This window comes from Phoca vitulina, unplaced genomic scaffold, assembly GCF_004348235.1.
Source record: "Phoca vitulina isolate PV1807 unplaced genomic scaffold, GSC_HSeal_1.0 scaffold3, whole genome shotgun sequence".
Taxonomy (NCBI): domain Eukaryota; kingdom Metazoa; phylum Chordata; class Mammalia; order Carnivora; family Phocidae; genus Phoca; species Phoca vitulina.
The window spans coordinates 2,280,416-2,294,672 of record NW_022589706.1 but is presented as its reverse complement, the minus strand read 5'-3'; the positions used below and the strand labels follow the sequence as shown (position 1 = coordinate 2,294,672).

General features: G+C 41.2%; 1 pseudogene; it reads left to right on the top strand.

Annotated features, from left to right (window-relative positions):
* The first annotated feature begins 8,843 nt into the window (after positions 1–8,843).
* Positions 8,844–9,012, top strand: LOC116630382 (annotated as a pseudogene).
* Positions 9,013–14,257: the final 5,245 nt, after the last annotated feature.

Genomic DNA, 14,257 nt, shown 5'->3' with positions numbered 1-14,257 from the left:
ATGCGATTATGAGCTCAGGAGTCTGATTCCAGAGGACTAAGCAACTTCCCCCCCCCCCCCCCCCCGACCTTAGCAGAACTGTCAAGGCTGAATTGATCTGGCCCCCTCTTTCAGGATAGTCATGACAGAGCATCCCAGACTCACAATGGACTAATCCCTGAGGATTAAGTAGACCCTCACTCCATTGGTTGAATTCTCACCCACTTTACTATCAGAATAACTAAGATACAGGAGTCCTCAGACCTCCCAGCCTACCCAGTGAGGTCCTGGCTTCTACAGACACTGGTTGGTCAGCAGAGCTGCCAGGACAAATAAAACGCTTCACCCTGACAACAGCAAGATTGGGAGTGGTGGGGTTGGTGGGGGAAGACCTAGCACTGTTCATTTTCTTATTACAGCACCCCCTCAGGACTTTTGATCCAATCTTCATAGAAGATCACTGTCAGGAATAAGCCAGAAATGAACTAATGCCCAGAAAGTATGACCTAGAGCAATCTTTCCTGTGCAGAACTGATCAGTCTCTGATCAGTTGGGGGTAAAAGGTCAGTTATTCCCAGCAGTGGGTCACTGTGACATTGATGGTTATAGAATGCTGTCCCTGTCTCCCAGATGGGCCCTGGCTGCCCGGAGAGGGTACAGTGTTGCTCTTGATAAGCACTGTCCCCCACCTCTCTGGACATTTATATTGCTATTGGTCATACCAAAGGCACTCAGAAAAACTACAGGGGGCATCTAGGTCTAATCTTCTAATATTTAGGGTCTCTGTTTCCTCCCAGGAAAATTGATGGAACAGTCCCTACAAATCACATCATTTGATAATATCCAGGTACTGTATATTTTGACATTCAACCCAGGTGGACCTCAGACAACTGAAATAGTTCAGTTGAGCCTCTCCACCAATATATATGCTCAGGTATGAGAATCACCATAGAAACCCATGGGACAAGGTCAGTGACCCAAAAGGTGCAATATTTAAAAAAACAAAAAACCCACAAAAACACAACTTAGGGGGCCCTTGGGTGGCTCAGTTGGTTAAGCATCTGACTCAATTTCAGCTCAGGTCATGATCTCAGGGTTGTGAGATTGAGCCCCACATTAGGCTCCACACAGGGCATGGAGCCTGTTTAAGATTCTCTCTTTCCCTCTAAAATAAACAGGTAACATATACAATGAAGAGTATTAAGCAAAGATCAAGAAAATATATGTGTAGTTCATATTCTGAAGACATAAGAACTAATATTAGCCAAAGTGAGAACATCATAAAACATGGCTATTCAGCATATAATACAGTACAATATAAAAACACATGGAATAAATATAGTCAACATGGCTAAAGATCAGACAAGGAAACTCTTCCAGAGGCATCAGGAAATTACAAAGTCTAAAATGTAAAGGACAAAAGGGCCAGAATTTATTCATTTTATTCCCTTAAACATCTCACATCTCAGGAGACCCTTATATAGCACACTATAAAAAGTAGGTACAGGACGTTGAGGCATTTGGGTTCAGGGTCCTCTCCAAGACCCTGAACATGGGGTTCGAATACCTGACCCTACTGTGCATAGCTCATCCAACTAATTTGGTTAGTGAAAACATGATAATAGCAGTAGGTTAACACTTTTTTGTATTATATATTCAGAAAATTATCTCCTTCAATATAAGATCTGTATTGGCTGAATGGCAGATTTTGATCCAGAGTCCGTGGAGAACTTAGGACATTAATTTAATTGGCATTGGGGAATAAAAGACCTAGAATATCCACTGTTGAAATCCTTATCTATTCATTCCTGAAGCATGCTAGACTACTCACAGGATAGGCAGTCACTAAAATCTATTTTCTCTTACTGGCAAACTTTTAATCCAGAAGTGTTGTGAGATTAAGGCTTTCAGATGGAGTCATTTCACCATGGAAACTATCAACTTTTACAGGAGGAAAGATAATGACAAATGACCTGTCGTAAGGACCTATTGTATGACTCGTTCGGAGGCTAGAACACCACAGACCTGGATTCTGGTTCATAGGAGAATATCCACCACGGATTTCTCCTTGTTGAGCAATTCCCTAATTTCACCTTCAACCAACTCATTGAGATCAGCAAAGAAAGTCAGTGCTGTTCCATAAACGTGGCACACCCATGTTGAGACCTCCAGACAACCACATTTGAGGATCCTAGGATCTCCACCTAAGAAAATCAGGGCAGAGAGGAAAATGTTTTCCCTCTCTGTCTGGGAACTACCAGAGGCTCAGCCCTGCACACAGCATGGACAACTTAGGCCCTGAACCTCGGCCTTCACCACCCCAAAGGGTGGTCAAGGCACAGAGGGCTGACCTGTGTCTGAGAACTATAGATGTGGAAACATGGAGAAGACCAGGGTGATCCAGGCCCATAATAAGTATAACTGACATCCAGTGAAACTTCCGTAAGGGTATAGTAGAGTGACTCCATCCCAAAAAGAGTACATACTACAAAAGTTCACCAGTATCATCCTGAATACTGTGGCTTTGGAATGACTCCCATATGGATGGATGCAAGGAGCAAGAATGGGCAGACAAAGGTCAGAGGATGGTGAGGCCATGTGGAACATGGGCCACAATGGTGAGAATCAACACCTGGCACAGTTGTAGACAATGTCAAAGCCAAACATGCTTGGCAACAGCTTCTATCTGGCCAGCACAGGGTCTGCCCAATCCTGGGTTAGGTCTACCAGTGACTGCAAACTGAAGAGTTTCAAACAAATACTTCCTCCTAATTCATTCTAGTTAATGGATGAGTTGGAGAACCAGGTTAGCTCCTTTGAATTCATGGAAGCCAAAGAAAGGGGAATGTTGGAGAGAGTGAGTTCTCACCAAAAACATCATTTGGTGAAATTCAAATGACATGTAGGAAGTTCTAGGAGCTCAAAGGAGAAAAGGATGCAAGAAAATGTTTTTTAGGTCATACTTGCCCCTAAGCAATATATAGAGATGTAGCAATTGAATGCAATAATTGACACATATACTGGAAATCTAAACTCTTTTGTCACATTCCAATGAGGAATGAGAGTTGTAGATTTCTTCAAAAATATCTAAAACAACTTATGACAGGTAGAAGATCTGACATATGGGGTAAATATAATTTTAGATCTTTTCTAGTTTAAAATTTTTATTCAAATTCAGTTTAGTTAACATAGTGTATTACTAATTGCAGGGTAGAATTTAGTGGTTCATCAGTTGTATATAACACCCAGTGCTCATTACATCAAGTGCCTTCTTAATGCCCATCACGCAGTTACCTCATCCCTCTACCTACCTCCCCTCCAGCAACCTCAGTTTCCTATAGTTAAGAGTCTCTTATGGTTTGCCTACCTCTTATTTTTCCTTCCCAAAACAGATGAACATAGGGGAAGGGAAGGAAAATTATTTTAGATTCTTAAACCCTTTTCTTGTTTGTGATAAGAGGAATATGAGATTTAAAAAGACAAATCATACTTTGAATATAAGGAGATAGTTATTCTCTAGTTTTTACATTTTTGGCATTTAGTTTAGGCAGGCATTGGAGACTAAGATGGGGACAAGTCTGAATAGGATCTGGGAGGGCATAGAGAAGCTCTTTTCTGGAGTGCCAGGAAGTCTCCATCACAGGAAGATGCAATAGGGAGAAACCTGATGTATTAGGCACTGAGCCTATCCCTCACCTGCTGAAAGGGAAGCCCAGGACATTGTCATTCTACTGAAATAAACTGGACTGCTCCCTTGCCACTCTCTCAACCTCAGTCCCTTGTTTCCATGCAGAGACACGTCTCAGCCACTCAGGGGCATTTGTGATTCACAAGAGGGAGATAAACAGTTGGTGGGCAAATGACCAGGCTCTTTCCCCAGTAGGGACATCCTGATATCCATTCTACATGCTCCTCAGAGTATCCCAGTGGGGCCAACAGAGCCTAAAAGTGTCCAGCTCAATGCTGTGCCCAACCCTGACTGTCCATCCATCCCACTCACATGCAACATTCGCTCCTCTGTGCTCTGGGATAACTTCCAAACACAGTGCCGGCCCCAAGTCCAAGGCTCAGATTCTGATTTCAGGGATCCATTCTAGAACACTCAGGTTTCACTTCCATTTTGTCATTGGCAATACTCAAAAACAAGATGCAGAGTTACTTTTGTCAGGAACATAAAATTGGGGCCTATCTTCTTAAGTGCCTTAGGTTACATAGATATGGTAATATCAAGAAACTTTGTTCAGATTTCAAAATTTTTCATCAGTGCCTGAGACACAACATCCAAATCATACACAATATAGGATGTACAATGTCTATAGGAATATTAATCCATAATTGCAAATCTCCTACAAAAACCCTTCTAGAGGTTCGAGGCCTCTTCGCTTTCTTTATACTGATAACTTCAACCGAGGAAAATACCAATCTTATGCAAATTCTTCCAGATAATGAAGATGGAACCATTTCACAATTGTTTGAGGAGACCGCATCCATTGGAACATTTTCAGGTTTGAAGCATAACTCAGTAATATGCAAAAGCAACCTTACCCCCCAACCCTTTTGTAAGTTTCCACTTCAACTTGAAGCTCAGCATATTCAAAGATCAGATGACACACTTAGTCTACACTAGCCTTGTCCACCGCTACCCACTACCTCTCTAGGAGTAGACAACTCTTATACCTGAGCCCATGCTTTCAAAAATGAAAATTTTTATTGGTCAGATTACTCCAGGTCCCACACCTGGGCAGTGAATAACATACACATAGTGAAACCTACATCTTACTGCTCATCCCATTGCTTCCTAGGTAAAATTAGTGATTGTGAGTGCAGGAGATCTCTAGACACAGTTTGGGAGGGGTCATGCAAGTAAAGCCTCCTCCAGAAGAAACAAACCTGAAAGAGACTCCGGACTTCCCACTGAAGACCATGTGGCCTTCAAGAAAATGTCCAGGTAACGGCCTACAGCAGACTGCCCCTTACGAGAGGTTGAGAATATGAACATCAACAATTGCTTTCTTCCCTTGGTGACAACTTGCCTTCCTTCCTAGGTATTATGCTCAAGGATATGAACTCCATGGATTCCTTAAAGTACATGAAATATTCAGACTTGGAAAACATTAAAGATAATGCTTTAAAAACCAAATGCTTACTCAGCAGAATAAAAAAAAAAAAAACTGATGCCAATACTGACAAACAAAAGCAGAGGTGAACCTACATAGAATATACTTCTACCTTTTGATATTGGATTCTGAGGTCGATAAAGTCAGGATAAGCAACACAAAAATAAAGTCCACTTTACCCAGTTGACTGCACTGACAGGAGCAATAATCAAATGGAATAGTGTCTTTACTGCCTATATTGAAGACTTAGTCTTATACCTCTTTTCTCTGAGGAAGAAAATTTTGGACTAGAAATAAGGAGATATTCATATTCAGAAATCTACTCCTATGCATCTAGTAATAACTCAAACTTTCTAAGGAAAACTTAGAGGCTAAGAGAGTAGCATATCTTCTCCAAGCATAGATAGATGAAGAACCCCTTAGTTTCACAATGGGCTCATCCCTGAGGGCACAATAGACTCATACCATGGGCACCTTACCAGTTTTACCACCAGAAAACCAGAACTTCATGAGAGTGTTTCTGAGCTGGCCAGTGAGGTCCCTGCTTCATACCAGATTGACGGCCAGCAGAGCTGTCTGGAAACCTTGAACCACCTTCACCAGAAACAGTGAGTCCTATCTGAAGTGAAGCCCAAGGCATTATCTTTTTTCACCTTCGGACATCAATCCCTGAAACATGCTTTGCAGAGAAGTATCATAAAACAAACCCAAAAAGGTCTTCCAGGTACTAGCAACAGTAGCTTCCTCAACAGAATCCCATGGTTCATGCTTACTAGATGGAGTCTGAAACCTAGCAGGGTAACATTGTGGGGGCTGAATTGGATTTAGAATCCAGGCCATGTCTCCAGATGGTCCTAGATGCCAGAGCAGAAAATACTGCTGCTGACCAAGAGGAACACAGTCCTCAGCCTGAAGCAATTATGTTGCGGGTGGTGCCAAAATATCATAAAGTTAATGGACATCTGGCTGCAATTTTCCCACATTCAACCTGCACTTCCTCTTGTACTTTCCAGGAGGTACACCTTACTGACACTTTACCAGTCTAAGAGCAACAACCAGCGAGCAAATAGATTTACCCTGAACCCATATAGTCAATTTCCTGTGGACATTTCCCAGGTAAGTCTGAGCTAAAATCTCTTCCAGGGCATCAGAAAAGTAAAAAGTCTCACTGGACCATCTCAAATGCTCTGCAGTGAAGAAGACTCACAGGGTCACTTAACACAATGTCAGATGAGGTAAAGGGAGTCCTGGACTGTGCCATTAGGGGCTGGAAGGATGGGAATCATATACCCAAAGAACCCTGTGGGAAAAGTTAAAGCAAAACAGCCTAGAAGTCTTCTCCTTGGTCAGTCAGTGTCTAATACAAACTTGCACTTCAGGTGAGACTCTGCATGGCACACAGCTAGCTTCCTTCTGATTCTGTGCTGGGAGTTCTAATGGGAGGGCAGCCTCCTGGGTCAGGTTTCACCAGAATTCATGTGGCTGAAGGAGAAGGGGAAACATGGAACAAACAAACCCTTACCTCCACAAAAAGAGCTTAAATTGCACACACTCAAGTGAGAATTCAACAGGTCTTGAAACTCAGACAACAACAAAAGTATAGCTTTAAAAAAACTAGGTGGTAATTTTACATTATTCTCCCTTCTTTTCCCTTCTAAACCATTACTGATGTAGTGAAGCATGTAGTAATAAAATGCATTTATATGTTAAAATATTCACAAAGGAATAGGCATCTAAAAGCAATGTTCCACTCCAATGTAGGAAAGAGCTATTGCAAATTTCTATTACACTTTTTCTTGATATTTCCTATCATTTTCATGACAACTTAAATATTTAAGTAAATGTTTCTTAAAGTATTATCTTACTTGACAGGAGACTTTTGTGACTAAAACTTGAGAACCACAGGAAAAGAACAAGATGAACATCCCCTACACCTGTGTGGGTAAGCCATGAGCCCTTTCTCCAGGGTGGAGCTATTCTCAGACTACCTCTGAGCCCCATTCCACTCCATCTGTGGGGTTGGTGTCTGAAGACGATACAACTTGGAACACATGAAAACAAGAGCTCCAGAGAGACCAACAGGGACCCATCCCTGATCTAGAGGTTATGGAGGCGTTTTCCACCTCCAGAACAATCTTCTTTCAATTATGAGTCAGGGTCTACACAAGAGAAGACTCATTTTCCATCCTGATTGTGACATAACATCAAGGTGAGCAGCACCACAATAGGATCAAGGAATAAGACAAGTGATGACAAAGATGAAGAGCTACATGAAGTACTCTAAACAGGCTCCTTTCTTTCTCTGGGAAACTCTCTCTCCTATTCTGAATTACAACCTTGATGGATAAAGTATTCTTGGCTGCAGAGTCTTCCCATTCAGCACATTGAATAGATCATGCCACTGTCTTCTGGCTTGCCAAGTTTCTGTGGAGAGATCTGCTGCTAGCTTTATGGGTCCTTCCCTTGCAAGTTAAGGACTTCCTTCATCTTGCCTTTAGGATTTTTTCTTTAGTACTCTATTTTGCAAATTTAACTATAATAGGTCTTGGTGTTGGAATGCTTTTGTTGACTTTGATGGGAGTTCTCTGTGCCTCCTGGATCTGGATGTCTGTTTCCTTTCCCAGATTAGGGAGGTTTTCAGCTATTATTTCCTCAACTAAACCTCTGTCTCCTTCTCTATCTCCTTCTGGTACTCCTAGGATATGAATGTTATTACATTAGATGAAGTCATTGAGTTCCCTAAATCTACTCTAATAATCCATCATTTTTATTTTGGTCAGCTTCATTATTTTCTGTAATTTTATCTTCTATATCATTTATTCATTCCTCTGCTTCTTCCATCCTTGTGGTCATTACATCCAGTTTCAAATCGCAGATGTTGCATTTTCCATTTCTGCCTGATTGGGTTTTTTTAAAGCTCTTATCTCTGCAGTAAGGGTCTCCCTGAAGTCTTCCATACTTTTTCCTTAAGACCAGGGAGTGTCCTTTTGATTGTTGCTTTAAATTCTCCATCAGGCATATTACTTATATCTGTTTCAATTAGATCTCTGGCCATGACCTTTTCTTGTTCTTTTGGGATGAATTCCTCCATCTTGGCATTTTGTCTAGCTCATTCCTGGGTAGAAATTCTGGAACTACTGCAGACCCACAGTGTCCTAATGATGGGAATTAGTTGACTTTTGGTCCAAAGATCTGATCCAGAGACACTTTCTGGGTCCAAAGATCTGATCCAGTGACACTTTCCCATTATCCTGGGTAATGTTTAGCTGCCAGCAAAGGCAATGTGCAAAACTGAAGCTTCTTGATAGGAAACAAGGAGTCCACTGAGTGGAGTATAACATGTCAAGATTCTTTTTGTTAAAGATTTATTTGACAGAGAGAGACACAGTGAGAGAGGGAACACAAGCAGGGGGAGTGGGAGAGGGAGACACAGGCTTCCTGCTGAGCAGGGAGCCTGATGTGGGACTCGATCCCAGGACCCTGGGATCATGACCTGAGCTGAAGGCAGATGCTTAACGACTGAGCCACCCAGGTGCCCACATGCCAAGATTTTTAGTCACAAATGCCCACCATTTAAAGTTCAAACAGAATTATAGCTCTCTTCTCTAAGGCATGAGGAAGAATTCCAAGTATACACCAAGAGGCAATTACAAGCTCAAATCTGTTCCCAATTCATAAGCAACTTGAACTCCCTCAGCAAAATTATCTAGACTGAATTAATCTGGCTCCATCTGTAGGGGGAGTCCTAGCTTTGCGCAGTGGCAGTATCGTAGCCAATGAGGTTTATCTGAGGCGCGATTATTGCTAATTGTAGGGGGAGTCCTGACACAGGACACTTTAGACTGGAAGTGGTCTCATCCCTGAGAACCAAGTAAACTTAGTCCAGTGGTTGAATTCTCGCCAACTTTACTTAAAGTTCTTCACTAAGTCAGAGGAATGAAGATGTGTGAGTCTGACTCAGATGTCCAGTGAGGTCCCTGTTTTGCACATGCTTGTTGGTCAGCAGGGCTGCCAGAAGAACCAAACTATTTGCCCTGCACACTAAAACAAGTTCTTTATGAAAAACAGCTCTTTATGAAAACTGCAGTTCTAGCATTATTTTCCTTTTATAGCCATACCCAGGGCCTCTCAGCCACTCTCCATAGAAAAGTATTGCCAAGAATAAACCAGCAATGGCTAATGCCCAGATGACATGACCAACAGCTGCCTCTCCCACCCAGAAAGTGTCTCTGGATCAGATCTTTGGACCAAAAGTCAACTAATTCCCATCATTAGGACACTGTGGGTCTGCAGTAGTTCCAGAATTTCTATCCATGTTCCACAGATGGGCCTTGTCTGCCCAGAAAAGGGATAATGATGCCCATGATGAGCACTATCCCACTCCTTTCTTGTACATTCATAGGCTATTGGTGCCAAATAAATTCAGAGAATAGCAACAGGGGGCATCCAGCTCCAACCTTCTAGCATTTAGGTCTTTGCTTCCTCTGGCAAAGTTTCAACAAGCAGCACCTGAGATCTCACATTTTCAGAGGACGTTCAGGTACCACACAGTTTCCAGATCAACCCAAGGGGCCATCACCTCAACCAGATACCACAAAGAATTAGTTCGCAATAGAGCTTCTCTGCCAAGATATAGGCTCAGTCAGGAGCCACGACAAACATTCACAAGACAAAGTAACAGGCATCAAAAGGGTACCAGTTTAAGAGCTAAATGTACACTCCTCCATGAGGAGATTAAAACAAAAACAAGAAATTGAGATATAGAGCCACAATCTTCAAAGACAAAGCAGATATTAGCCAAAGAAAATGAAATCATAAAACAGATGGACATATTCAGCAAATATCCTATAGAAAGACACAGATAAATGATAGAATAAATGTGGCTGAAGATCAATTGAAGGAACTCTGTCCAAAGCATCCAGAAAAGAAAAGGCTGAAGTGTAGAAGACAGAATGTTTTCATTTCAATCACTGAAACACACCCCTTTCAAGACGCGCTCAGAGTACAACATAGAGGATGGTATAGATGTTCAGTCATTTGAATTCCATGTCCCATCCATGGTAGACATGCAGTAAATTCATTTATGGCCGCTGTTGTTCTCAGACAGCTCATCTGAGTTTTAAAGGAGGTAATGAACAATTCTCTATATCCTATGTTTAGAAAATCATCTATTTCCATCAGTATAAAATATCCTTATGAAAGGATATGCAGATTTTGATTCCATTTAGAAGTCAGAACTGAGTATAGAACAGTAGCACTTTCAAAATTAGCTTTTGTGAGAACCAAACACTTGGAAAATCCAGTGTTAAATTCCTGATCTAATCAAACTTGGTTCATGCCAGGTCACTCAATTAGGAAAACCTGTATGGTACTGGCACAAAAATAGATACATAGATCACTAGAACAAAATAGAGCTCAGAAATAAAAGCAGAATTATATGGTCAATCTAGGACCAAAAAAAGGCAAGAATATACAATAGGGGAAAGACCATCTCTTCAATAAAAGGAACACTTTTACACAGTTGGTGGGAATGCAACTCGGTGTAACCACTCTGGGAAACAGTAAAGAGGTTCCTCAAAAAGTTAAAAATAGAACTACCCTAGGATCCAGCAATCGCACTACCAGGTGTTTATCCAAATGAAAATGAAAACACTAATTTGAAAAGATATATACACCCTTATGTTTATTGCAGCATTATTTACAATAGCCATGATATGGAAGCAACCTAAGTGTCCATTTATAGATGGATGGAGAGGTGTGTTGTGTGTGCACGCGTGTGCATGCACATGCACACACGTGCACACACACACACACGAGTATTAGCCAGACACAAAAAAGAATTAAATCTTGTCATTTGCAGCATGGATGGAACTAGAGGGTATAATGCTAAGTGAAATAAGTCAGAGAAAGACATACCATATGATTTCACTCATATGGAATTTAACAAATGCACAAAGGGGGAGGAAAAAAAAGACTAACAAACTCCCAGAATCTTAGAGTACAAACTGGTGGTTTCCAGAGGGGAGGTAGGTGGGATGAAGTAAAGATTAAGAGTACACCTATCTTGATGAGCACTGAGAAATGTATATAAATGTTGATCTTTATATTGTACACCTGAAGCAAATTGACACTGTATGTTAATTAAACTTGAATAAAAAAGACCATCTTCAATAAATGGTGCTGGAAAACTGGACAGCTACATGTAAAAGAATGAAACTGGACCATTTTTTGACACCGTATACAAAAATAAGCTCAAAATGGATTACAGACGTAAATGTGAGACCTGAAACCACAAAAATCTTAGAAGAGAACACAAGCAGTTTCTAACATGGGCTATAGCAACATTTTTCTGGACAGTTCTCAGGCAAGGGAAACAAAAGCAAAATTAAACTTCAATTCCTCAACCCACTCACTCCAACAAGGAAAGTCAGGACTGGTTCCATTAAGAGGATGTTACTGTGACAAGACCTCCAGGCAACTATGTCGGGAGTTTAACCTAAGATCATCAGGGCAGAGGGGGAAATGCCATCAGAGAATTTACCTGTGAGTCAAGCCCTGCACACAGCATGGACATTGCTGGGCTCTATGCTTCAGCCCTCACTGCTCCAAAACGAACTTAAGGCACAGAGGGTTGAAAAGGGAGATCTGGATCCACAGGGGTCATAGATGGGGTGGGGGAAGATCACTTGAAGGACCTGGACCCATATTAAATCCTGTCCATATCACCAACATCCCTAGGGGTAAAATGGAATGTCTCTCTTCCTAAAAGCACATAGGTGGTAAGAAACTGTATCTGTACCATCTAAATACTCTGGCTTAAAAAGGACTCTGTATGGGCACTAAGGAATACAAGTTTCAGGAAGACATGGGTCAAAAAGGACCTAGGCTTTGGCCAGCGAGCAGGGGCTGGGATGATGGGGCCAAACACCACTCACAGCTGTGGGCAAAGCCAGAGGTAAATATACTTGACAGCAGCTTCCTCTAGAGGCCAGCAGGGCCCAATCGATTGAGACACACAGCCTAGGCCTGCCAGAGACTGCAAACAGCAGAAGTGGTTCGGCACATTTGCTTTTTCTTTCCCATACAATCAGGAGTTTTAAAATGGAGGGGGTACGGGGGTTGTGGCAGAACCAGACTATGCTCACTAGAATTAATAGCAGCAGAGGAAGGTAGAATGTCAGAGGAGAGAATACTAAAAAAAAAAAAGTTAAAACCAGCATCAAGTGTTCAAATTCAAATGAGATGTAGATATTTCTTAGAAACAAAAATTTTAGATCACATTTCACCCTAAACAATAGAGGTATATAGCAACGAAGTGCTATAGTTGGCCTATTATAGTATTCACATGAATATGGAAATCTAAACTTGAGCTCTATTATATGCTAAGAAATCAGTTGAATTCTTTTGCAATATTTATCTTAGAACTCATGACTTGTAATGAAGGTGTGAGTGGTAGATTTAGCATTATATCCTTAATATATTCCCAATTTTTTTATTCTAGAAGAGGATGAATCATAAAGACAAGTCATCCTTTGAACACAATGAGAGTCTGTTACTCATTTTTGACATCCTAAGAGACTTAATACAGACAGGCATTGTGGGAGGCAGAATGGGATCTGAGAGAGTATAAAGAATCTCTTCCCAGAAGAGGGGGGAACGTCCCCATCATAGGAAGATAGTATAGGGAACACCTTGCTGTAGTAAACACTGCACTAGTCCCTCTTCCGCTCAAGGGGAAATGTAGGAGGTTGGCATTCTACTGGAAGGGTTTGATGGCCCAGTGCCACACACTGACCCTCTTCGTGCCCTTGTTTTCATGCAGAGCTACAACTCAGTAGTGCAAGGAAATGGATGGATGGCTCAAGGAATAACTGCAAAGAACATAGCAGATAGAGTTAGTAGTAAATGAACAGACTCTTGACCCCATCAGGAACAATTATGAGATGTATTCTACATAGGTCCCGAGTAGGACTGAGCTCCAGTCACCTGTATAGATGACCAGCTTGATACTACCCACTTCACTGGCTAACTCTCTTCAACTCACCACAGGTTCACTCTGGGCTTCCTGGGATCACTACAAATAAACTATAAAGTAGACAGATAACTGCATCCCCCAAAAGTGTGGATATCCTAATCTTCTGAACCTGTAGAGGTGTTATGTTACATGACAAAGGAATTAAGACAGAAGGAATGAAGGTTGCTAATCAACTGACCTTAAATCTAGGAAATTATCCTGGATTATGCACTTAGGCATCATGTATTCACAAAAGTAAAGGTAAGGTCAGAGGTTAAGATGCACTGCCAATTTTAAAGATGAAAGGCGGCTCGGAATTTAAACATAAAAGAGGCCACAACCAGGGACTTCTGAAGGCTTCTATAAAGGTGGTTAGGACAGGTTAGATTGTCCTCTAGTGCCAAAGACAAATGCCACCTTGCCCACATCTTGATTTCCTGAGACCTACTTCAAATTTTTGATCTCCAGAACACTGAAATGAATGTCTTCACTTACGCCCCTAACTTGGGAGTCAATTGTTACACAAGCAATAGTAAATTAATCTAGTACCTGTCCAAAATTCTTATTTCAGATTCTACATTCAAGGGAATCCATACTAACTCATTCAAGTGTATTTAAAATAAATAGGCTTTGTAACTATCCTTTTCCTGGCAGCGCTAATGAAAAAAAAATTAAGGCAATAAAAATAGCAACATAACCTCCTAGCATCCCAACCTAGAGATATCATGGAGTTCAGTTCAAACAAATGCCAAAGTATTTACACCTGCACTCAAATCATTAGAATTTATGATAAAATATCAGATATCCAGGATTTCTACAAAAAGGAACCAAATACACAACTAAAAACTTTCCCAAAGAATTCTCTGGACCCGTTATTTCCTTATAGGATTCTACTACTAGTTCAGCTAGAAATGCACCAATTATATGCAAGTTATTCCAAAGAATAGAAAAAGACCAGTTTCTCTAACAAACACTCAAAGAGGCTAAGATGTTACAAGAGGCCTTGTATTTCACAGTGGTTAGTGAGGTCCCTATTTCATAAGAGCTATGGATCACTGTGCTTGAACAGCATTGAGTCTTTCTCTAACCTCAAGGAAATCTTGTTGAGCACAAACGTGGAATGTGGAAGCCCTGGAAAGCAAGACCA